The sequence below is a fragment of the Pristiophorus japonicus genome, chromosome 8 (genome assembly GCF_044704955.1).
Source record: "Pristiophorus japonicus isolate sPriJap1 chromosome 8, sPriJap1.hap1, whole genome shotgun sequence".
Lineage (NCBI taxonomy): Eukaryota > Metazoa > Chordata > Chondrichthyes > Pristiophoridae > Pristiophorus > Pristiophorus japonicus.
In genome coordinates this window covers 34,772,469-34,798,259 of record NC_091984.1, presented here as the reverse complement: position 1 = coordinate 34,798,259, position 25,791 = coordinate 34,772,469, and the positions used below count along the sequence as shown (strand labels likewise).

The following is a 25,791-nucleotide window of genomic DNA, read 5'->3' as shown; positions in this document are numbered from 1 at the left end:
AGTTTCTCTCCAGCCCTGAGGAGATGTTCTTAACCCTGGCACTGGGCAGGCAACACAGCTTCGGGACTCACGCTCTCGGCTGCAGAGAACAGTATCTATCTCCCTAATGATACTGTCCCCTACCACTACAACATTTATTTTTACTCCCCCCACTTGACTGGCACCCTGTATCACGTTGCTCTGGTCAGTTTGCTCATCCTCCCTGCAGTCCCTGCTCTCGTCCACACAGGAAGTAAGAGCCGCAAACCTGTTGGACATCACTCTATCCTGAGTCCCCATACCTTCCTCACTCGTAGTCACACCCTCCTGTCCCTGACTACGGATTGAATTTGAATTAATTACTCCAATTGATGTGACTAGCTCCTGGATTGCGGCGTCCAAGTAACTCTCCCCCTCCCTGATGTGTCATAGTGTCTGCAGCTCGGATTCCAGCTCATCAACAGTGAATACTGTTATGTCTGTAATGCACTTATGAATGACTCCATGAGGCAATGTGTTGTACTCAAACTGTAGTGACCTTGCTCCTTTATTCATAACTCCAGAGTGAGGCACAAGCATGGTGGGCAGCCTTTTATACTGGGCCCTGCACGCCTGTGCAGGTGACCCTCAGGTCTCCTACTGCAGTGTCCCCTGGTGGACAGCCTCAGCCACAGGGACAGGAAACCCCGGTCTCCACCAGTTGCACCCTCTAGTGGTGACAGCATAGTATATACACAGTGTAAACATTATTGATAGTACATCAGGTAACAAGTCTCCATCTTGTGCAACTATAAAGTGATTACACAGAGAGTATATCTATAGTCTGCATATATAACAAATTTACTTCAAAAAACAACTTCATTGGCTGTGAGGCACTTTGCGACATCCAGTGGTCATGAAAGACACGATATAAATGCAAGTCTGTCTTCTTTCCTTCCCTCCTTCCCTCTTTTCTTCCTTCTTTTTGTTCCCTCTTCTCAGGCAAATTCAGGAAAGGTTCTATTGGAGAATGGGGAATTTAGGAATTAGATAAGGGAAGGAATAATGTGGGATATGAGGGAGATTAAAGACGTGTGAAAGACTGGAGAGGCATGAAGGGATGAGGGAGATTATGGAAAAGTATCAGCAAAGGCAATCAATTCAGTTAGACAGTTTGTAGACTCCTAACAGCATTAACAATGTAATTAGCAACTCATTATTACCTCTGAACTATTAGTATGTTAAAATCATAGACACTTATAGCACAGAGCATATGGCCCATCATGTCTTTGTCAGCTTTTTGCTACAGGGCTGTAATACCCGCCCTCCTGTATGGCTCAGAGACATGGACATGGACCATGTAAAGTAGACACCTCAAGTCGCTGGAGAAATACCACCAATGATGTCTCCGCAAGATCCTACAAATCCCCTGGGAGGACAGACGCACCAACATCAGTGTCCTCGTCCAGGCCAACATCCCCAGCATTGAAGCAGTGACCACATTTGACAGCTCCGCTGAGCAGGCCACATTGTCCGCATGCCAGACACGAGACTCCCAAAGCAAACGCTCTACTCGGAACTCCTTCATGGCAAACGAGCCAAAGGTGGACAGAGGAAACATTACAAGGACATCCTCGAAGCTTCCCTGATAAAGTGCAACATCCCCACCGACACCTGGGAGTCCCTGGCCAAAGACCACCCTAAGTGGAGGAAGTGCATCCGGGAGGGCGCTGAGCATTCGAGTCTCATCGCCAACTGCATGCCAAAGACAAGCACAGGCAGCGGAAAGAACGTGCAGCAAACCAGTCCCTTACCCTCAGTGGCTGTCTGTCCCACCTGTGGCAGGGACTGTGGTTCTCGTATTGGACTGTTCAGCCACCTAAGGACTCATTCTCCGCATACAGGGAAAGGGCGGGTGAGTGGAATGAGCTGAGGTGCTCTTTCAGAGAGCCGGCATGGGCTTGATGAACCGAATGCCCGTCTTTCATGCTATGGGGGAGAAATTGGGGTTATTTGTTCCTAATGTTGCGCAAACGACTTTTCGCCTGGGCGCGGGGCCGCTAATGACTCCCGCTAAAAATGGCACCCCGCTCCCCGGTGGTCCAGGTAGAGGCTCACAAAATCGGCAGCTTGGCCTTGCCATTTAATGAAGGGGAGGGCCCATTGCACGCGGCAGTGGTACACGTTCCAGTGCATAGCGCTGCGCTCCTCTCTGATTGCTAACGCCCCGCTCGCGCCCCACAGAGCAAGTGGAGCGCAGTATTTTGCGCTCCTCTTGCTCTCGGGGGCAGTAACCCCAATATTGCGAGTGGGGTGTGACTTCTGCACCTGGCGCAGGAACTCCCGCCTGGCGGCTGTTACCGCCCCCAAACAGGGCGTTGCGCAATTCCCCTCCTATGATACTATGATTCTAAAATTTACTGCCAATGTTAAGCTAAGCCTGCAGATGGAAAGCTTGATGAAAAATTTCAAGTTCACCATTTGACAACAAGATGTGATTAATTTAGCCTTTGTTAATAATGAGTGTAACTTCTGGTTCCTTTACATTATCGTGCAGTGTCAGAAGGAAGGCCACACGGTGAGATGATTCTGTATCCTGCAATCTTACATTCTAATACATGTGGCACATTGCTATCCGTAGTGCCTCAGTTTGTTACAGTATTTATATAAAGGTTGTCTTGCATTGTACCAGGTAGTTCGTCAGAACTGTTACAATGGAGCACAATTTCCATTTACTATATCTCATGTTTGATGCACTCTCTTTCGTCACGATTGTAGGGAGCTTTTAAATATCAAACCCTCAAATCTTTTTGTGGATACATTATAGTTTATCTTAATGATTTTCTACCATTCTGTACTTAAGATCACTTTTACATGCATAACATTTGTGACTAGGTACTCGTCTAATCGTGTATGAGATAGGAAACCCACTTCAAAAGTGGTTTACAGGGCCTGCTTGAATACAAAATAATGTCAACTGTGGCAATTTGGCTTATTTTATTCAGATAGTGTAGATAGCGATAGCATTGGTGTTCCTGTCATTTTAGTTGATTTATTGACCCTGAAATTGCGGCCTCTCTAGGTGCGGACGATGTGAACACATGCCCGAAGAGGTCCCGCAGGTTCTGCGTTTAGGTGCGCAAAGCGCATGCGCCAAAATCCGGCACTTGCAAACTGTCAAAATTTATTTTGATAGTTCCAAAGTATCCCCGGGAGAAGGGCCTTCGCGGGCAGAGATTGGGCTACTTGCCCAACTCTTGCCCAGCGAATGTCCTACAAACTCTTACGCCTGGTAAAAGCAGGTGTAATGCCTGCTTTTACCAGTGTAAGAGTTTTAAAAGATAGAAAAATAAACTTTTATCAATAATTCTTATATTAAAAACCCTGTCCATTAAGGTAAGTTTATTTTTACCCCTATTAAAATATATTAAAAAATGTCAAATAAATAAATGTCTAAAACATTTAATTAAATTCAATTTCAATTCATTTTTAATTTGTGAAGTGTTTTTCTTATTTATTTTAAATGTTTATGTATTTTTGGAGGTATCCCCATTCATAGAAATGGTGATCTCTGTACAAATGGACCTCACCATTACTGTGAATGGGGATGCGACATTTTCATTGGTTGCACAGGGGGCACATGCACTTCTGGAATACGTGGGCCTCTGCGCTGGGCTGCGCATGGAGACCTCGTAGCGCAAGTTTACGTTCCTCCAGGACCACCAGGTACATTCGGAAATATTTTTGTGGTCGGATGCATCCGCCGGTGGGAAGCCTCCAACCGCAAATTCAGGGCCAATCACTTGCTGTAATTACACCAACAATAAGATTGACCCAACATGTCATACTGCTATAAGAAGGAATGGGCAAAACATCATTGCTGATAAGACTACCTGACCTATATGTTTTAACGGTTATTTGATTAAATGAATTCGTGTGCATATCACTTAAAACTTAATTGTTTCTTCATAATCCCACTAGCAATTTAGAAATCTCCTTCCAGTGTCATTGGGTCCCAATTCTTCTTTTAGCAGTCTTCCATATTCCCAGAATGACTCTTGTTCATCACATTAACCTCTCCAGACATAAAAAGCAACATTTATACTTGCCAATATAAAACATAACAGAGCAGTAACCTAGTTCGTGGTCTCTAGAGTTGCAATTTATGATGAGGTTCTCATCCTGATGTATAAATTAAATTCAACTGAAAAATGATACTGGAATCAATATACCAAACTCAAATGTTCAGACTCAACTCAACTTGGACAACAGTGAAGCTGTATCCTGGTAGATAAAAATGTAGAAGTAAAGCAAAAAGTAAAATATTTAGAATGAAAAATATTCCGATCTATGCGTCCAATTTGTTGCAGTTTTGTGGTACTTTTTGTACTTGCCTGTTAGTGTCAGAACTTCTGCTTTTTTTTAATTCATTCATGGGATGTGGGTGTCGCTGGCAAGGTCAACATTTATTGGCCATCCCCAGTTGCCCTTGAGAAGGTAATGGTGAGCTGCCTTCTGGAATCGCTGCAGTTCTTGAGGCGAAGGTGCTCCCACAGTGCTGTTAGGGAGGGAATTCCAGGATTTTGACCCAGTGACAATGAAGGAACGGCGATGTATTTCCAAGTCAGGATGGTGTATAACTTGGAGGGGAACTTACAGGTGATGATGTTCCCATGCGCCTGCTGCCCTTGTCCTTCCAGGTGGTAGATGTCGCGGGTTTGTGAGGAGCTGTTGAAGTGTGTGGTGTGGTGCCAGAGGACTGGAGGATTGCTAATTTGGTACCTTTGTTTAAGAAGGGAGAAAGGGATAGATTGAATAATTACAAGCCAGTCAGCTTAATCTCGGTGGTGGGAAAATTGTTGGAAAAAATTCTGAAGGACATGATAAACCTTCATTTAGAAAGACATAGATTAATCAAGGACAGTCAGCACGGATTTGTTAAGGGAAGGTCATGTCTGACTAACTTGATTGAATTTTTTAAGGAGGTAACAAGGAAGGTTGATGAGGGTAGTGAGTTTGATGTAGTGTATATGCATTTCAGCAAGGCTTTTGATAAGGTCCCACATGGCAGATTGGTCACGAAAGTAAAAGCCCATGGGATCTAGGGCAAAGTAGCAAGTTGGATCCAAAATTGGCTCAAAGGCAGGAAGCAGAGGGTAATGGTTGATGGGTGTTTTTGTGACTGGAAGGTAGTTTCCAGTGAGGTTCCAAAGGGCTCAGTACTAGGTCCCTTGCTTTTCGTGGTATATATCAATGATCTAGACTTGAATATAGGGGGTATGATTAAGAAGTTTGCAGATGATACTAAAATCTGCTGTGTGGTTGATAATGAAAAAGAAAGCTGTAGACTGCAGGAAGATATCAATCAACTGGTCATGTGGGCAGAACCGTTGGAAATGGAATTTAATCCGGAGATGTGTGAGGTAATGCATTTGGGGAGGACTAACAAGGCAAGGGAATACACATTGAATGGTAGGACACTGAGAAGTGTAGAGAAACAAAGGGACCTTGGAGTGCATGTCCACAGATCCCTGAAGTTAGCAGGCCAGGTAGATAAGGTGGTTAAGACATACGGAATGCTTGCCTTTATTAGCCGAGGCATAGAATAAAAGAGAAGGGGGGTTATATTTGAACTGTATAAAACACTAGATGGCCTGTATAAAGCACTAGAGTACTGCATGCAGTTCTGGTCACCATATTACAGGAAGGATTTGATTGCACTGAAGAAGGTACAGAGGAGATTTACGAGGATGTTGTTGGGAGTGGAGAACCTTAGCTATGAGGACAGATTGGATAGGCTGGGTCTGTTCTCCTTGGAACAGAGGAGGCTGAGGGGAGACCCCATTGAGGTGCAAAAAATTATGAAGGGCCTAGATATAGTGGATAGAAAGGGCCTATTTTGCTTATCAGAGAGGTCAACAACCAGGGGCCATAAAGTTAAAATAATTGGTAGAAGATTTAGAGGGGATTTGAGGGGAAATTTCTTCACCCAGAAGGTTTTAGGGGTCTGGAACTCACTCCCTGAAAGGGTGGTAGAGGCAGAAACTCTCACCACATTTAAAAAGTACTTGGATGCGCAATTGAAGTGCGGTAACCTGCAGAGCTACGGACCTAGAGCTAGAAAGTGGGATTAGGCTGGATAGTTTCTTTTTAGCCAGCCCGATCACAATGAGCCAAAATGTCCTCTTTCCGTGCTGTAAATTTCTATGGGCTAGACTTTCCCTAAAGCCCCTCACCGTCCAATTGCCATCCAGAAACACTGCTAACGTTCTGCAACTAACGCTGGTGAAAATTTCCATAATTAAGGTAAAAAATATTGCCCAGCGAGAAAATAGACCTTGCACCAACATTTTTGGTGCTTTCTCAGCGGTTAAAGGCGAAACTAGGTGAAACTGGCAGTTCTTACCGGAATGGACAGTAAGACCCCAAGTTTCCACACGCGGTAAAACAGGCGCCCCTCCGAGCTGGGCACCCATTTCTCGCGCCGAAAACGGCACCTGAAAAAAACGCGCTATTCTCGAGCGCTTTGCAGCTTGATGGCTGCTTGGCGCGGCGCACAGGGGGCGGAGCCTACCACTCGCGCCGATTTTGTAAGTAGGAGGGGGCGGGTACAATTTAAATGAGTTTTTTTTCATGCCGGCAACCCTGCGCATGCGCGTTGGAGCGTTCACGCACGCGCAGTCTGAAGTAAACATTGGCACTTGGCCATTTTAAAAAGTGCTGCAGAAAAAGTGAAAATTTGTTTATTGAACCCTTGCAAAGGCTTGTATTTTAATTTTCTTGATATTTCTGTGTGTGAGGGTGAGGGAGTGCATTCTGTAATTAAAGATAGACTGTGATAAACGGGACACATGCACTTGTTTGAGACTATTCAAATTCTTTGTAGCTGTTCAATTTTTAACATTTTATAATAAAACCACATTGCCCTTCCATGATCAGCACTGAGGCTTCTTGCAGCTTTCTCCCCCTGCCGTCGGTCAGGCCCAACAGCAAACGGCTGCCTCAAATAATGAGGCTTCCTGCAGCCTTCTCCCTCCCTCCCCCTGCAGTCGGGACCGACCGACGACAAACCGCTGCCTGAAAGGCCTGCCTGAAGCACTTTCACACAGGTAGGAACATGGTTTATTTAATCTTTTCTTTGCTTATAAATGTTTATTCAGGTTGGATTTATTTGTATAATATTTGTATAAGTATAACTAAGGATTTATTGTAGAATTTAATGACTTCCCTTCCCCCTCCCCCCCCCCCCCCACCTCGTTCCTGACGCCTAATTTGTAACCTGCGCCTGATTTTTTAATGTGTAGACAAGGTTTTTTCAAGCGTACAAAAATCTTCACTTGCTCCATTCTAAGTTAGTTTGGAGTGCGTTTTCACTGTGGAAACTTTCAAATCAGGCGTCAGTGGCCGGACACGCCCCTTTTTGAAAAAAAATTCTGTTCAAAAGTGAAACTGTTCTACCTGACTAGAACTGCAGAAAACTTAAATGTGGAGAATTGCGATTTCTAAGATACTCCGTTCTCCACCAGTTGCTCCTAAAAATCAGGAGCAAATCATGTGGAAACTTGGGGCCTAAGTACTTAAAATTTAGTCCGAGTCTGCGGTTGGGCCTAGGGAGGGGCGAAAACTCACAAAACATTTTTTCAATTAAACAAAAAATAAAAAGTTATAAAATATTCTCAAGCCACTTTTTAACGTAATCGCCGTTATAGAATTTTAAAAATAATTATAAAAAACCTTTAACTTACCTTTCTTTGCAGGGTACTCACCTACCGCCCTGTTTCCGGCAGCTTTTTGTGGGCGGTTTCCTCGGCAGTGTGTATGGGTCCTCCGTTGAGGCAAAATTTAGATCCTGGTGGTTTTTTCGACAGTGCCGCAGATGTACGTTGGCAATTTGCTCCCCGGCGGTCTTTTCAAAATGTCTTAAAAATAAAGAGGAAACTTTCGCTGGGTGATTTTTCATCAAAAAACAGCTGTACCACCGAGAAAACGGCCGAAAATGGAGGCCAAAGTCTCGCCCCTAGGATTCTATGAGTCTAACCCTTGGCAAGTTGTTGTAGTGCATCATGTAGATGGTACACACTTTATACCATTTCTGACATTACTGAGCAACCAAAACATTAATGTAATTAGTGGGCAGCAAAATAATGTTATGTGAAGTAAGAGTTGGTGTATTGTTATTATAATTCCAATTACTAGCTTGGGCATTGGCTTCTGGAGTGAGAGCAGTGACTGAAATACAAGCCTCTGACCAGGTGCAGGTTGTGTTATTAAAGCTGCCTCATTGTATCATTAATAAAATAGCCAGATTTAAAGAGAGGTGTATATCATAACTGCTTTATTTCTTTGCAATGGACCAATTAAATTATTGAACCCTGGGATAATGCAGCAGCAAGAGTATATTAGGAAGCGAAGTGATTATTGAGGATGTGAGGAGGTAGAAGGGGATAAAAAGCAAGAGAGATAAAAAAATTAGTTTGATAAATGAATGAATGAGTGTGAGGAATAGGGAGTGTAAAAACCCAATGGTTGTGTGGTAGAAATAAAGTTCAGGTTGAACCTCCCTTCTCCAGAACCCTCGGGACCTGGCCTGTTCTGGATAAGGGATTTTTCCGGATGAGGGGTGGTCACGTTAAATTGAATGGTACAGATACTGAGCAAGGGGATATCGGGGCTGGCTGGCTTGGGGCTGGGAGTGCAGCAGAGAGGTCATGGGGCGAGGTGGGGCGGTGGATCGCGGGGTCAGGCCAGTGATTGCGGGAGTCGGCAGCGAGGAAGGACTTCAATTTGTTCAATTTGCTCTTGTCGGAGTTCTGCGCATGTGCCACCCGGTGGCCGGGAATGGTTCTGGATGAGGGGTGGTTCTGGATAAGGGAATTCTGGATAAGGGAGGTTCAAACTGTAGTTAAAGAAATTGAGAGAGAGTGTGGCGCTGAATTCTGGTGAGGGATGTCCTGATCTACCGTAACTGTTGATGGGAGATTGTTGGAACTTCCCCAAAGCAACAGTGCAAACAGCTGTTGTCACTCATTGATACAGTTTCTCCAAGGGTCCCACTGATTTTCCATTGAAGTTATGCTAGGATATTGGAGATCCCCATGGAATTTCAGGACCCTGTGTGTACGTTCAAAGAGTCACCAAAGCATGTGAGTGAGGGAGAGTGCGGAGTTGACTCAATGGGGTTAATTTTATGAGTGAGTACTGTGGTTGGAGAATGGTGGGCAGTGTGTGTTCAAATTTATGATTTCTGTACCCCCCATTGGCAGCATGGACTTGTAAAACTTTCCTCGGGTATTTGACCTGTGCTCGCCATCTTCTACCTAGATCATGGCCGAGGCCAAAACCTTGCTGAGTTCATTGCCATGGGCTGCTGGGGCTGCTGGTGCTGCTGGGGCTGCTGGTGCTGCTGCTGGGGCTGCTGGTGCTGCTGCTGGGGCTGCTGGTGCTGCTGTGGAAGCTGGCAATGGCAGTGGGCGGAACCAGGGGCGTGGCAATTGGCGGGACAAGGGGCGTGGCAGTGGGCAGGACAAGGGGAGTGGCAGTGGGCGGGACAAGGGGGCGTGGCAGTGGGCGGGACAAGGGGCCCAAAGTCCGCCTGTTGGAAACAAGGCGACTTCACCCAGGGGTGTGTTTTAGGCCCCCCCCCCAACAAGGTGGGCTCGGTTCCCGTAGGATGATGTACTGAAGTACTGTACCATTTTGTATTACCTCTGCATTTCACTTTTATTCTCCTTTTCTTTCTTTTGCTTCTCTATGTCTGTCTTTTTTCTGTGTTCTTCGACCTCTTGTCTCCATAAACTCAACCACCATTTGATCTCCATGTTATTCTTTGGAATCAAAATACTTTGAACCTACAGGGCCAGCACTCCTTGGTCCCGGTAATAAAGGTGAAGGTCACAGGGTGACTGTGTCTGCAGTACATGCCTCGTGTGATTATGTTTAAGAGTTAAGGACTGAACACTACCTGTGTGCATTTCTCAGTAGCTTGGTGGATAGTAGTGGGCTACCATAGACAATAACTGCATTTTAACTTGTATTTGTACAATAATACATTTGACAGCACAATTAGCCCAATGTTCACGACACAAACTTCAGATGCTGTGATAGGCATTTCCACATCTACCATCAGTATCACGTAGAGGGCTGGATTTATCCCTGCTGCTTTCTCAAAAAGAAAAGCTGCCAATTCTCTCTCTGTCTCATTCAATTTCCTTCAACAGTAGCCCGCGGAGGGAGGAATCTCAGATCTGGTGCTAAGCGAGTCTCAAGCTGCTGCCGGTGATAAAATCAAGGCCTAAATCATTTTGTTCTGTTTAACTTTTATTCTGAAGCTAATAAATCCCGATTATCTCTCCGAAAATTATTGTGCTGATACTTTGCTATAGAATTTATAACCAATAATACTTATCGGCTGCTGCTGCTTTCAAAGGGCCCAAGTTTCGGCCTCAGTTGCTCCTGATTTTTTGGAGCAACTGGTGTAGAACGGAGTATCTTAGAAATTTAAATTCTCAGCATTTAGTTTGCTCCAGTTCTAGTCAGTTAGAACAGTTTCACTTTGGAACAGAATTTTTTTTTCAAAAGGGGGCGTGTCCGGCCACTTATGCCTGTTTTCAAAGTTTCGGCAGTGAAAACTTACTCCAAACTAACTTAGAATGGAGTAAGTGAAGATTTTTGTACGCTCGAAAAAACCTTGTCTACACTTTAGAAAATCAGGCGTAGGTTACAAATCAGGCGTAGGGAATGGGGGGGGGGCTGTTTAAAGGGAAGTTTACAAACATTAAACACTTCAGTTTTACAAATAAAGAGCCATCATCAATAATAAATGATAAAAACATCAATAAATCAACCAATAAACCAATCAAAAAAAATTAATAAGAAATAATTTTTTTTAAAATCAATAAATAAAACATCTTCTACTTACCGACTGCAGCACCGGGAGCCCTCCAACAGCGTGCTGGGATGCCCCCCTCCCCCCCACCGCCCAGTGTGTCTCTGTCAGTGTCTCTATCTCTCTGTCTGTCTGTCTGTGTATCTCTCACTCTCTGTCTGTCAGTGTCTGTGTTTCTGACAGCGAGGGGTGGAGGTGAGGGGGAGGATGGGGAGGGGGGCTGGAGGGGAGGAGGGGTGGTGGAGTGGGGAAGAGGGGGTGGGCGGGGAGGGGGGTGAGGGGAGGGGGTTGAGAAGGGAGGGAGGGGGGTGAGAAGGGAGGGGGGGTGAGAAGGCAAGGAGGGGAAGGGAGGGTGAGAAAGGAGGGGAAGGGAGGGTGAGAAAGGAGGGGAGGGTGAGAAAGAAGGGAGGGGGGGGTGAGAAAGGAGGGAGGAGGGGGGGAAGAAAAGGGAGGGAGGGAGGAGGGGGGTGAGAGGAGGGGAGGGGGGGAAGAGAAGGGAGGGAGGCGAAGGGGGGAGAGAAGGGGGGAAGAGAGAGAGAGAGAGAGAGAAGGGAGAGAGAGAGAGAGAGAAAGAAAGGAGAGGGAGGCTGAACGGGCCGGGCACGGCCGGGCCCAAGACTTACCAGATTGACAGGTAGGTGGCGTCGGGTCCGGGGTCCGGGGGGGTCGGGAGCGCGGATCGGGGGGAGCACGGGTCGGTCGGGGGGGGGGGGGGGCGGTCGGGGGGGGGGGCAGATCGGGGAGGGGGGGAGATCGGTCGGGTGGGGGAGGAGATTGGTCGGGGAGGGGTGGGGGCGGTCCGGTGGGAGCGGGAGTCAAGTCAGGTTGGGTCCGGTCCGGAGGAAGCAGGAGCTGGCCGTGGGAGGCAGCCTTATGCACGCAGCCCCAGTGAGGCCATTCGGCCAGGGCGAGGGGCTGCGTGCTTCGGGCCCCTCCCACACAGTTTCGGGCGCCTGGAGCTACTGCACATGCGCGCCCACTGTAGCGCGCATGTGCAGAGGTCCCGGCACTGTTTACAGCGCAGGTACCTGGCTCCACCCCCCACAGCTCCTGCTGCACCACGCCGAGGGCCAGAGGACCTGCAGGGAGCCGAAGAATCTGGAAGTTTTTTTCAGGCGCACTTTGTGGCGCGAAAAATGGGCGTCCAGGTCAGGGCTGCGCCGTTCTAGGCGCGGCCCGAAACTTGGGCCCAAAGAATCTAGCCATGGGTGACTAATGCAGTAATGCCCCAACCCCACTCTCTCATAAATCAAAAGACAAAGGGCCCAAAATTCAGTACTGCTGGAAAGCTGGTGCTCCCCCCATCTTTTTGTGGCTGGGCCACCCCATATTCAGTTCCAAAAGTGAACAAATGGGTTCCAGCACTAATGAACCCTTCCAAAGTGGATTTTTCAGCGGTGTGGCTGTCTTAATTTGAGTGTTATCACCACTGAGAAATTCAGCATGCAGGTAAGGGTTTCTAACAAGCCAGCTGCTCCCTGGCCTTTTTAAAAGCAGCAAGGCCCTGAGGGGGGAAGGAGTTTTGGCAGGAAGGCTGGTGTAAGAAATGCAAGGAGAGCCAACAGGTTCACTGATATGGAGCTGGAGACACTGATGGATGGTGTGAAGGACAGAAGAAGAATACTGTTTCCTGACGTTGGGAGACCGGGCAAACAGGCAGTAGTTGCATGGAGGGAGATTGCAGGGGAGGTGTCAGGCACCTCCATATATGTGAGGACTCACCACCGCCCCCCACCCCCCAGGAGGGTGCTGGCCAGTCTGCACCCGGTCCTTCTCGGGTGGCGATGGGTCGACACCTCCTACCTCTGGGGCGAGTAGGAGCCTCCTCCTCTTCCTGCACCTCCTCCTCAAGTGGTACTGCTGGCTGTGGTAAAAACCTATTGAAACAGGGTGCATGCGCAATTCGGGCAGGGGGCAATTTCTACCCCAAGCTCTTTACTTGGAATGGTCTAGTACTACGCATATTTCTTACCTGAGTTAGCGACCATGTTAGCTCCACTGCACGAGCTCCTCAAGACGGATGTCCAGTGGAAGTGGACAAAATCACAACAGGAAGCTTATGTCGCTTGTAAGAGAAGTCCCTTTAGCAATTCTCTGCTGGTGCACTATGACACAGAGCGTTGAGGTTAAGTTAGCATGTGATGTTCCAGCTATGGTGTGGAGTTGTCATAAGCCATGTAAAGGATGACGGCCAAGAGAAACCAATCATATCATGAACCCTCACAACGAGCGAAAGAAACTATTCACAAATTGAAAAGGATTCATTCGCCATTGTGTTTGGAATCAAGAAATTCCAGCAGTTCCTCATCGGCAGAAAGTTAACCCTGATAATCGATCACAAACCGGTCCTAGCAATAGCGGGGCCCAAATCTGCCATCCCTGCAATGACCGCATCAAAAAAGCAATGTTGGGCAGTATTGGTGTTACAATATGATTACACGACTGAATATCGGACTTCAAAGCAGAACGCAATCGTTGATGCCTTGTCCAAGTTGTCACATGAGGAATCATGTGTTGGGAGTGATGGTATGATTTTCACACAAAGTGCAGTTGAAAAAGACTTTCCCGTGAATGCAACTGAGATTGCAGATGAGACTCAAAAGGACTCAGTACTGAAGAGTGTATGAAAACACCTTGAATGGACGGACTGATCAGTGTTTGGACACAGAATTGAAACCATTCCATTTCTGCTGTACTGAATTGTGTTGTGATTCAGGTTGTATCAAGTAGGGAAACAGAGCGGTGGTACCGATTTCTTTGAGCTTTAGAATTCTGGCTGAACTTCATACTGAACATCCAGGGATCATCAGTATGAAACCAATTGCAAGAAGCTTTGTTTACTGGCCTGGATTAGACAGTGGTCGTGAACCACTTGATCATGAACATATATGTGCGTTTGACTCAGTTCAGACTTCAGTAACTGAAGTACCAGGTTCAAACAAGTCTGAGATAGAAACAGCATCATCTTTGAGTTCGGTCCTAAACAAAACAGCCTGAAAATTGGTTCAATACCAAAACCTTCTGTAAGGAGATCAGGAAGGCTCTGCAAACCTGTTATTAAACTGGATTTGTAGTTCATTTAAAAGAAAAAAAGCCTGGAGTTTTTGTTATGTGGTACATGTAATGCTGGGAAAGGTAGGACCTTGTATTTGAGAGGGGAATACATACACGTTTTCTTAGGTGAAAGCAGTGTAATGTATTATCACATGGTTTGTCACATGGTTTAGTTATGAGCATGCTCAGTTTGCTCTGGCCTAATAAAGCAAGCACATGGACTAGCAACTCATCGTGTCTCTTTCCTTCATTTGTTCTACCTACATATATTGCACACCAGCTTTCAGTTAATCGTAGAGTTGCGTCAGTGGGAAGAAGTCCCGTTCATACAAGCTGAGCCATCCAAGTGGCTCAAGCATTGAGCATAGTGGAGGAGCCCATTACACAGGCTGGAAGTACACACAGGCTGGCCTGACCTATTGGCTGAAGGAGTGGACAAAACGTTGTAATGTTACAGCGGGGAATCTCAAGAGGAAAACGATTAAATGAAAATGATAACTAAAAATGAGTACATTTTCTTAGCTGAAAGCTACTGCTTTATATATTGTATAAAGAGCTCTGCTATCACTTGTCCTTATAATTTGCCCTCAACACACCATCCATTTCATCATTGAAAATTCACGAATGAGCTTGCTTTAACTGATCCCAAATGATGAAACATTTCTCGTCGCTGACACACTTTACAATATTTGCGAATACACCAAGGCTGTTTATTATCCCAAGTTGTGATTTTTTACAAATGCTACTTCCTGCCAAAAAATGTATAATCACTTTAGCTAAATGCTTTAAATCACGAGTAGGAGAAATAAGATGTCATCTTCCACTGTTTGTGCTCGGAAAGATTTATAAATGACCTTTCTTTCCAGTACTATAAAAGTTTCAAATTAATCAAATAATCTCCACTCCCAGAATCAGTTTAACAGGGTCCTATTAACCCCCATTAATTATTTGCATTTTTAATAGCCCTGTGTTGCTTTGTATTAAAACACTAATAATCCTTGGCACAGTACATAGGGCTCAATTTTCCCAGGTCATTTGCGCCGTTTTTTCTGTCGTAATTATTTACTTCAAAGTTTCCCCCTGGAATCTGCACCAGTGTAACTGTTTTAGTTATGATTTTCTAGGTTAGGTTTTTTTGATGTCATAGGGAGAAGTCACATGACTGCAATAAGTTGAGGGTTGGAGAAGTGGAGAAGTCACAAGAATGCAATGAGTTAGGGGGGCGGGGAGGAGGAGAAGTTACAAGACCTGGGTGTGCTCCATCCATACAGACCTTGGGGAGAAAGAACAAAGAACCTGTCCTGCCTGCCTTCCTGCCTTTTTGAGCTTCTTGCAAAGGTAAAATTTAACTGACAATGCCATACCTTGTGCAAGCCTTCTGCATGATGGTGCTATGTAGGAGACAATTGATTCAACGTCATCGCATGAGGAACATCAGAGCCCGTAGGGTGCTGGACAGGAGGCCTTACCCACGTCGGGTATATCGAGACAGACATTCATACCTGCACCTGAGTGATGCAGACTGTGTCAGAAGGCTGCGTTTCCACAAAGAAGTTGTAGCTGAGATCTGTGAGTTGGTGAAAGCAGACCTGCAACCTAGAGGCATCAGGAGGACTGCTTTGTCAGTTGAAGTGAAGGTTACAGCTGCACTTTCATTCCATGCCTCCGGATCATTTCAAGCTACAACTGGAGATGTGTGCGCCATCTCTCAACATCAACATATGCCTGCATTCGGGCAGATGGCAGCTGCCCTATATGCCCAGAGGAATAACTAATTAAAGTTTCCCATGAATGCCCAGGTAATCCATGATTGGGCTGTGGGCTTCTCCAGGATTGCTGGCTTTCCAAAGGTACAGGGCTGCATTGATTGTATCCACATCACCTTGCGAACACCTTTGGAGGATTCTGAAATGTACACAAACAGAAAAGGCTTCCGCTCCATTAATGTACAGCTCGTGTGTGACGACATGCATCGCATCATGTCAGTCGTTGCAAGATACCCTGGGAGCACCCATGATGCATTCATCCTACACAAGAGCACTCTATCTGCCATGTTTAAGCAGCAGCCTGAAGGGTAGAGCTGGCTGCTGGGAGACAAAGGGTACGGCCTTGCCACTGGCTCATGACGCCCCTATGCGTAACCTGGACGGAAGCTGACCGGGAATACAACAAGTCGCACATTGTGATGCGCATCATAGAGAGGACCATTGGCCTCTTGAAACAATGTTTCTGATGCCTGGACCATTCCAGAGGCTACTTGCTGTACTCCCCTGAGATTGTCAGTCAGTTCACTGTTGTGTGATGCATGTTGCATAACTTAGCCATCATGAGGCAGCAGCAGCTGGTAGGAGAATCCCACCTGCGGTGAGAGTGGCTGATGATAATGATGAGGAAGATGCAGATGATGAGCAGGAGGATGAGGACGAGGAAGCCTTGCAAGTACCTGAACCTGGACCACGATGGCGGAGGAGGGTGGGCCTCGTGCCCCTTTAACGATTGTTCGAGCCTTGCGCCAGCAGTTCATCCGTAAACGCTTTGCTGTCTGAAGGCTCAGCGACAACTATTCCATATAGACCATGTTTACTGTTTGGAGCTGTTCCGTAATGTTGTGTTGTGTTAATGTAACAAATGATGGAAATGATTCTTCTTGGGTTCCAAAAGTTGTGTTAATAATGGAACAAATAATGTAAATGATTCAATTTTAATGTAAAATATATTTTATTCAAAAGTTCAACAAACAGTTCTTTGTACTTAACTTAACTTTAATAAAATTATTCTTGTATCAAACTTTAAAGTTTTCAGTTACAATCACTTGCAAACTTTAAGATCACTTCCTAACTTTTTAACTTGTAAATTTACATAACTCCCCAAAAACTTTTAATTTGAGAACAACAGTTACAACAGTAACAATAATAACAACAACAGCAGCAGCAGCAGCAAAGAAAGGCTGCATCCATCTCTCTTATTCTAAGACCGCCCACCGGGCTTGTTCTTGGTGACTCCACTACCCCTGCGCACAGATGGCGACGCAGTCTTTCTGGGGTTGGTACCAAGTTTATTATTTCTAAGATCTCCGGTAGTGCGCAACTGTTGAGGGGGCGAGGATGGGGCGAGGATGGGGCAGGTGGCAATGTGGAGGGCCCAGGCGGCAATGTGGAGGGCCTGGCTTGGGGCTCTCCAGAGGCTGGTGTGGGGATTGGAGTGGGAGTGGCAGTTGATTCGATCAATGGATGCAGGTTCTGGGCGTGTTCCCTTATTGCAGCAGCTAACTCCAACATGCCATTCCTCATGCGCCCTGACAGTGTCTTAATGATCTGCAACATTCCCTCCCTCATGTTAAGCAAAACTGTCTCAGCTACCTGTGACATTCCCTCTCTCATGGTCACTGACATGGTTTCATCTGACCGAGATATACCCTCACTCATGGTCCTGGAAATCGTTACCATTTCAGATTACCTTCAGGGGGCCCTATCAAGGTAAGGCGCTGGAAAGAAAAAAATGTAACATTGGTTACTAACCTTTTTTTTCAGCTCTTCATACTCACCGTTGGGGACAGACCAGCCTCCTCGCAGTGGTCCACCCCGTTCTGGTGCTTACTCCCGCCAACTCCCGCCCACACCAGTTTGGCATCTCGGCGGGCGGGAGGTCAGTTATGTCACTTGGCCGCCCGCTGACGTCAGCGGGCGGTTCCCAGCAGTTCTCCACTCCCACCTGCACCAGACCAAATCGAAACTGACACCTGGCGCAACTCGAGGAGGAATGTCGGCGGCAGTCGGCGGCAGGTGATAAGGTCATCAATTTCGGCTCCATTGAATCATAGAAATTTACAGCATGGAAGGAGGCCATTTCGGCCCATCGTGTCCGCACTGGCCGACCAAGAGATATCCATCCCAATCCCACTTTCCAGCGCTTGGTCTGTAGCTCTGTAGGTTACGGCACTTCAACTACATATCCAAGTATTTTTTTAACTGTGGTAAGGGTTTCTGCCTCTACCACCCTTTCAGGCAGTGAGTTTAAGACCCCCACTATCCTCTGGGTGAAGAAATGTCCCCTCATCTCCTCTAAACCTCCCCCAATTACTTTAAATCTATGCCCCCTGGTTGTTGACCCCTCTGCCAAGGGAAACAGGTGCTTCCTATCCACTCTATCCAGGTCCCTCATAATTTTATACACCTCAACCAGATCTCCCCTCAGCCTCCTCTGTTCCAAAGAAAACAGACCCGGCATCTCCAATCTTTCCTCATAGCCAAAATTCTCCAGTCCAAGCAACATTCTTGTAAATCTCCTGTGCACCCTTTCCAGTGCAATCACATCTTTCCTGTAATCACGATCACTAGGGGGGTAGTGCTGGACAGGCTAATGGATCTCAAGGTAGACAAGTCCCCTGGTCCTGATGAAATGCATCCCAGGGTATTAAAAGAGATGGTGGAAGTTATAGCAGTTGCATTGTTATAATCTACCAAAATTCTCTAGACTCTGGGGAGGTACCAGCGGATTGGAAAGCAGCTAATGTAACACCTCTGTTTAAAAAAGGGGGCAGGTAACTATAGGCCGGTTAGTTTAACATCTGTAGTTGGGAAAATGCTTGAAGCTATCATTAAGGAAGAAATAGCGGGACATCTAGATAGGAATAGTGCAATCAAGCAGACACAACACGGATTCATGAAGGGGAAATCATGTTTAACTAATTTACTGGAATTCTTTGAGGATATAACGAGCATGGTGGATAGAGGTGTACCGATGGATGTGATGTATTTAGAGTTCCAAAAGGCATTCGATAAGGTGCCACACAAAATATTACTGCAGAAGATAAAGGTACGTGGAGTCAGAGGAAATGTATTAGCATGGATCGAGAATTGTCTGGCTAACAGAAAGCAGAGAGTCGGGATAAATGGGTCGTTTTTGGGTTGGAAATCGGTGGTTAGTGGTATGCCACAGGGATCGGTGCTGGGACCACAACTGTTTACAATATATATAGATGACCTGGAAGAGGGGACAGAGTGTAGTGGAACAAAATTTGCAGATGACACAAAGATTAGTGGGAAAGCGGGTTGTGTAGAGGACACAGAGAGGCTGCAAAGAGATTTAGATAGGTTAAGCGAATGGGCTAAGGTTTGGCAGATGGAATACAATGTCGGAAAATGTGAGGTCATCCACCTTGGAAAAAAAAACAGTAAAAGGGAATATTATTTGAATGGGGAGAAATTACAATATGTTGCAGTACAGAGGGACCTGGGGGTCCTTGTGCATGAAACTCTTTTAGGGTCCTTGTGCATGAATCCCAAAAAGTTAGTTTGCAGGTGCAGCAGGTAATCAGGAAGGCGAATGGAATGTTGGCCTTCATTGCGAGAGGGATGGAGTACAAAAGCAGTGAGGTCCTGCTGCAACTGTACAGGTTATTGGTGAGGCCGCACCTGGAGTACTGCGTGCAGTTTTGGTCACCTTATTTAAGGAAGGATATACTAGCTTTGGAGGGGGTACAGAGACGATTCACTAGGCTGATTCCGGAGATGAGGGGGTTACCTTATGATGATAGATTTAGTAGACTGAGTCTTTACTCGTTGGAGTTCAGAAGGATGAAGGGTGATCTTATAGAAACATAGAAAATAATGAAAGGGATAGACAAGATAGAGGCAGAGAGTTTGTTTCCACTGGTTGGGGAGACTAGAACTAGAGGGCACAGCCTCAAAATACGGGGGAGCCAATTTAAAACTGAGTTGAGAAGGAATTTGTTCTCCCAGTGGGTTGTGAATCTGTGGAATTCTCTGCCCAGGGAAGCAGTTGAGGCTAGCTCATTGAATGTATTCAAATCACAGATAGATAGATTTTTAACCAATAAGGGAATTAAGGGTTATGGGGAGCGGGCGGGTAAGTGGAGCTGAGTCCATGGCCAGATTAGCCATGATCTTGTTGAGTGGCGGAGCAGGCTCGAGGGGCTAGATGGCCTACTCCTGTTCCTAATTCTTATGTAATGTGGTGACCAGAACTGCACATAGTACTTCAGCTGCGGCCTAACCAGTGTTTTATACAGTTCAAGCGTAACCTCCTTGTTCTTGTATTCCATGCCTTGAATAATAAAGGCAAGTATCCCAAATGCCTTCTTAACTACCTTATCTACCTGGCCTGCTACCTTCAGGGATCTGTGGACCTGCACTCCAAGGTCCCTTTTGTTATATATGTGGAATTGTATTTACTCTGTACAGCCACAAGAGGGCTCAATCCCTGGAGGCCCAAGGGATCTCATAATCCCTTGGGAGCACAGGTATTTAAGAAGGCTTCACACATTGGAGAGGCACTCTGGACACCTGCAATTAAAGACTAAGGTCACACTTTTACTTTGAGCTCACAGTGTTCAATCTGACTTTTTCTCCATACACAACAACTGGCGACGGGATACAGATAGCGAACCCAAAGGTGCAGAGAAATTTTTAGAGGGAGATGATTGGAAAACTTTTGTGGAGCGACTCGACCAATACTTCATGGCCAACGAGCTAGGTGGGGAAGAGAGCGCTGCCAAATATAGAGCGATCCTCCTCACCGTCTGTGGGGCACCAACATATGGCCTCATGAAGAATCTGCTCACTCCAGCGAAACCCACGGAGAAATCGTACTATGATTTGCGCACACTGGTCCGAGAGCATTTGAACCTGAAGGAAAGCGTTCTGATGGTGAGGTACCGGTTCTACACCTACAAAAGGGCTGAAGGCCAGGAAATGGCGAGTTATGTCACTGAGCTGAGACACCAGAACATTGCGAATTTGAAGGACATTTGGAGCACATGCTCAGAGACTTTTTGGTACTTGGCATTGGCCACGAAACCATACTTTGCAAGCTTTTGACTGTAGAGACCCCAACCTTGAGTAAGGCCATAGCGATAGCCCAGGCGTTCATTGCCTCCAGTGACAATACTAAGCAAATCTCTCAGCACACAAGTGCTGCTACAAATGCTGTGAACAAAGTGATGTTGTTTTCGAATCGTAACGTACAGGGCAGGTCACACATACCTGCAGCTACACATCTGCAGATGTCTCAGAGTCCACCATCAAGGGTGATGAATGCAAGACCATTAACACCTTATTGGCACTGCGGGGGTGATCAACGGTTCCATTCATGCCGATTGAAAGGATACGTTTGCAAGGGCTGTGGAACAATGGGACACGTCCAACGAGTGTGCAGGCAAGCTGCAAAGCCTGTTAAACCTGCAAACCACCATGTTGCAGAGGAGGACAGATCCATGGAGGATCACTACGAACCAGAACCTCAGATAGAGGAGGCAGAACTACATGGGGTGCACACATTCACCACAAATTGTCCCCCGATAATGCTGAATGTTGAACTAAATGGACTCCCGGTGTCAATGGAGCTGGACACGGGTGCGAGCCAGTCTATCAAGGGCAAAAAAACTGTCGAAAAGCTGTGGTGCAACAAGGCCTCAAGGCCAGTCTTAACTCCAGTTTGCACGAGACTAAGAACTTAAACTAAAAAACTGATTTATGTAATCGGCAGTGCTACCGTAAAGGTCTCCTACGATGGAGCGGTGCATAAGCTACCACTCTGGGTGGTACTGGCCGATGGTCCCACACTGCTTGGCAGGAGGTGGCTGGGAAAGATACGCTGGAACATGGGACAACGTCCGAGCGCTATTACCCGCTGACGACACTTCATGTGCCCAAGTCTTAAACACATTTTCTTCGCTGTTCGAACCAGGCATTGGGAAATTCCAAGAAGCAAAAGTGCAGATCCACCTGATTCCGGGGGCGCGACCCATCCATCACAAGGCGAGAGCAGTACCGTACATGATGAGAGAAAGGGTAGAGATCGAGCTAGACCGGCAGCAATGAGAAGGCATAATTTCCCCGATCGAGTTCAATGAGTAGGCCAGTCCTATTGTCCCAGTCCTCAAGGGAGACGGCACTGTCAGAATCTGTGGCGATTACAAAGTAACTATCGATCATTTCTCCCTGCAGGACCGATACCCACTACCAACAGCCGACGACCTCTTTGCAACGTTGGTGGGAGGAAAGACGTTCACGAAGCTGGATCTGACTTCAGCCTACATGATGCAGGAACTGGAGGAATCATCGAATGCCCTCACCTGCATTAACATGCACAAAGGTCTTTTTGTTTATAACAGATGCCCGTTTGGAATCCGATCAGCGGCGGCGATATTCCAGAAAAACATGGAAAGTTTACTGAAGTCGGTCCCGCACAATGTGGTCTTCCAGGACGACATCTTGGTCACAGGTCTGAACACAGTCGAGCATCTGTAGAACCTGGAGGAGATTCTTAGTCGACTCAACCGCGTGGGGCTCAGGTTAAAACACTCGAAGTGCGTTTTCCTGGTGCCTGAAGTGGAGTTCCTGGGAAGGAGGATTGCGGCGGACGGCATCAGGCCCACCAATGTGAAGACGGAGGCAATCGAGAACGCACCGATCTCACAGAACGTGACGGAGCTGCGGTCGTTTCTGGGACTCCTGAACTACTTTGGTAACTTCTTACCGGGTCTCAGCACACTGTTAGAACCACTGCATGTCTTACTACGAAAAGGGGGTGAATGGGTTTGGGGCAAAAGCCAAGAAAATGCCTTTGTAAAAGCGAGAAAATTGTTGTGCTCAAACAAATTGCTTGTGTTGTATGATCCATGTAAGTGTTTGGTACTAGCATGTGATGCGTCGTCATATGGCGTCAGGTGTGTATTGCAACAAGTTAATGATTTCGGGAAACTGCAACTGGTTGCTTATGCATCCAGGAGTCTGTCTAAGGCCGAGAGAGCCTACAGCATGATTGAAAAAGAAGCGTTAGCATGTGTCCATGGGGTAAAGAAAATGCATCAATATCTGTTTGGGCTAAAATTCGAATTGGAAACTGAACCTAAGCCACTTATATCCCTGTTTTCCAAGAGTAAAGGGATAAATACCAACACATTGGCCCGCATCAGAGATGGGCACTCACGTTGTCCGCATACAACTACGCCATCCGCCACAGGCCAGGCACAGAAAACTGCGGCGATGCTCTCAGTAGGCTGCCATAGCCCAACACGGGGGTGGAAATGGTGCAGCCCGCAGATCTAGCCATGGTTATGGAAGCATTTGAGAGTGAGCAATCACCCGTCACTGCCCGGCAGATCAAAACCTGGACAAGCCAGGACTCCTTATTATCTCCAGTCAAAAGCTGTGTGTTTCATGGGAGCTGATCCAGTGTCCCAGTGGAATTGCAGGAAGAGATAAAGCCATTCCAGCGGCGCAAAGATGAAATGTCTATACAGGCAGACTGCCTTCTGTGGGGCAATCGAGTAATGGTCCCCAAGAAGGGCAGAGACACCTTCATCGATGACCTCCACAGTATCCACCCAGGCATCGTAATGATGAAAGCGATAGCCAGATCCCACGTGTGGTGGCCCGGTATCGATGCGGACTTAGAGTCCTGCGTTCACAGATGTAATACATGCTTGCAGTTAAGCAAAGAACCCAGGGAGGCGCCGCTAAGTTTATGGTCTTGGCCCTCCAAACTGTGGTCTAGGGTACACGTTGACTATGCAGGCCCATTCTTGGGTAAAATGTTCCTTGTGGTTGTAGACACGTACTCCAAGTGGATTGAATGTGAGATAATGTCGGCTAGCACGTCCGCTGCCACCGCTGAAAGCCTGTGGGCCATGTTTGTCACACACGGCTTACCCGATGTCCTGGTGAGCATCAAAGGGCCATGTTTTACCAGTGCTGTGTTCAAAGAATTCATGACCCGTAACGGGTTCAAACATGTCACATCTGCCCCATTTAAACCAACGTCCAATGGTCAGGCACAGTGAGCAATGCAAACCATCAAGCAAGGCTTGAAGAGGGTAACTGAAGGCTCACTGCAGACTCGCCTATCCTGAGTCCTGCTTAGCTACCGCACGAGATCACATTCACTCACTGGGATCCCACCTGCTGAACTACTCATGAAAAGAGCACTTAAGTCAAGGCTCTCGTTCGTTCACCCTGATCTACATGAACAGGTAGAGAGCAGGTAGCTTCAACAAAGTACATACCATGATAGCGCAAATGTGTCACACGGGATTGAAGTCAATGATGCTGTATTTGTATTAAATTATGGGCAAGGTCCCAAGTGGCTTCCCAGCACTGTCGTAGCCAAAGTGGGGAGCAGGGTATTTCAGGTCAAACTTTCAAATGGACTCATTCACCGGAAACACTTGGACTAAATCAAACTCAGATTCACGGACTACCCTGAGCAACCCACCTTGGACCCTACCTTTTTTGATCCCCCAACATACATACCAGTGGCAACCGACACCACGGTTGACCACGAAGCAGAACCCATCATCCACAGCAGCCCAGCAGGGCCCAACACACTAGGCAGCCCAGCAAGGCCAGCTGCACAGCAGCCCAGCGAGGGCCCAACAAATGATTCAACAAGTCCAGCTTTCAGACCGAGACAATCAACCAGGGCAAGAAGGGCCCCAGATCGACTCACATTGTAAATAGTTACACTATTGACTTTGGGGGGGAATATTGTTATATATGTGGACTTGTATTTACTCTGTACAGTCACCAGCTAGCTCATTCCCCGGAGTCATAATCCCTTGGGAGCACAGGTATTTAAGGAGGCCTCACGGGTTGGAGAGGCACTCTGGAGACCTGCAATAAAAGACTAAGGTCACACTTTACTTTGAGCTCACAGTGTTCAATCTGACTCTTTCTCCATACTCAACACCTTTGTTCCTCTACACTTTCCAGTGTCATACCATTTAATGTGTACTCCCTTGCCTCATGTAACTTTTGTTTCAGCTTGCGTGTCAGTGATGAAGGGGTCTCTGCTGTGAGGTAGATTTAATTCTACTTTAACATTTAGGCCTGAGACATATGGTAGGATTATAGTTATCTAATACTGTAAACTATTTGTCTTAAGTTTGAGCAAAGGTTAGTTGATATTGTTGCTAACTGTATAATGGAAAAACAAACCTTGTAAAACTTCAGGATCAGGTTTACCAGCTTATTTACTGATTTTCTGAACTAAATAAGGCCAACTAAGAGAAGTGCTCACTGTGGGCCCAAAATTGCCCTGGAGGTGCTGTTTTTTTTGGAGCAACTTGATTTTTCTGGAGTGTCTTAAAAGTCCCCATTTTGCACATTCAATTTGCGCCAGTGTAAGTGAGTTAGTTAGGATTTGTTTACTTTAGTTTCGGTTTGCTCAAAAGGGGGCGTTATCAGCCACCTACGCCCGTTTTGGCCATTTAAGCCAGTTTGGATATCTAATAGTTGCTCCAAACTAAATTAGGCCAGCGTATGTGGCCACACAGAAAACCCTTGCGGAGAGTTAAGAAATCAGCGCAGGTAGGTACTTTATGACTTGACGAAAGAATATGAATAGGATCAAACATTTATAGAGGACTGACAAACTTCGCAAAGTTAATTTACTATACAACAGAAGCATTCATGGAAGCTTAAATTACAAAAATAAAAGAAGTAAAGAGACAAAACATATTTACATAATTTTTTCAAATTATCCAAATAAAAAATAGAAGTACCTCCTGCTTGTAGGAAAGTGTTTTCATCAACAGGGTTAAGGAAAGTCTTGAGTAAGCTCATTAAAAGTACTGGCTACATAGTTATCACACCCTCCACCCGCATCAAAACTCTCCTCTCTCCTCCCTCCCGGATCAAAACTCTCCTTCTCCCTCCCCCCCCCACCCGCCCCATCAAAACTCTCCTCTCTCCTCCCCCTGGATCAAAACTCTCCTCCTTCCCCCGCCCCCCGATCGAAACTCTTCCCCCCCCACCCCGATCAAAGGTCTCCCCACACCAACCTGTTTCTTGTAGCCTCAGTGCGGGAAGGCAGCGGGCCAGCCTGTGCGGCAGGCCACTCGGCCCGGGAAAGGGGCGGGACACATCAGGTCC

The 25,791-nt window shown here is 46.6% G+C and overlaps 1 long non-coding RNA gene across 1 annotated transcript; it reads right to left on the bottom strand.

The window, feature by feature from the left end:
* Positions 1–522: 522 nt before the first annotated feature.
* Positions 523–25,781, bottom strand: LOC139268043 (uncharacterized). The gene is made up of 4 exons (XR_011593964.1): positions 25,701–25,781; positions 7,704–7,877; positions 4,353–4,740; positions 523–978 (listed from the first exon to the last, which is right to left on the bottom strand). It is a non-coding gene; the product is annotated as an uncharacterized lncRNA (long non-coding RNA).
* Between the last annotated feature and the right edge of the window lie 10 nt (positions 25,782–25,791).